Raw genomic sequence first — 611 nt, forward strand, 5'->3', positions numbered from 1 at the left:
GTTTGGTCTCTTCCTTAACAATTCGACCAATGACAATGCAAAAGGAAAGGCATTTTTCCATGTCTGGACCATTTTGTCACAAAAGAAAGATCAGGATATTGGATTGGGCACTGAATGTCTCGCGTTTTAAAATTTCAACTTAAGAATGATAATTTAAAAATATTAAACATCTGAGGAATTATCTTTCCATTTTAAAGGTGATTTTTTTTTTTAAACCGGCTTCATTCACTTTATTTTTCTCATAGGAAACTATGTGGTGGCTACAGCAGGAGCCTGGGTCCTCTGCATGGAAACTGATGTGGGTCTTTACAAGATGGTCAGTGAATTCCTGATACGGAGACTTGGTGAACACCGTCTCCTTCCAGAGATCAGGAGTGAGATAACTGTAGGTCTTGGAAATGGCATCGAAAGTGGTCTTGGCGAAGTTGCCCGGCATGGTGGTGCAGCCCCTGGCAGAGGTGTAGTGGTCGTCAATTCCAGCCACCATCAGTAGCTTCTTGGGCACAGGGGCTGAGATGACGCCAGTGCCCCTGGGGACAGGGATGAGGCGCACCAGCACAGAGCCACAGCGGCCAGTCACCTTGCAAGGGACGGTATGGGGCTTGCCGATC

The 611-nt window shown here is 46.5% G+C and overlaps 1 pseudogene; it reads right to left on the minus strand.

Moving 5' to 3' along the window:
* Positions 1 to 249: 249 nt before the first annotated feature.
* On the minus strand, positions 250 to 610 carry LOC114483938 (40S ribosomal protein S2-like; annotated as a pseudogene).
* Between the last annotated feature and the right edge of the window lies 1 nt (position 611).

The sequence above is a fragment of the Physeter macrocephalus genome, chromosome 14 (assembly GCF_002837175.3).
Source record: "Physeter macrocephalus isolate SW-GA chromosome 14, ASM283717v5, whole genome shotgun sequence".
NCBI lineage: Eukaryota > Metazoa > Chordata > Mammalia > Artiodactyla > Physeteridae > Physeter > Physeter macrocephalus.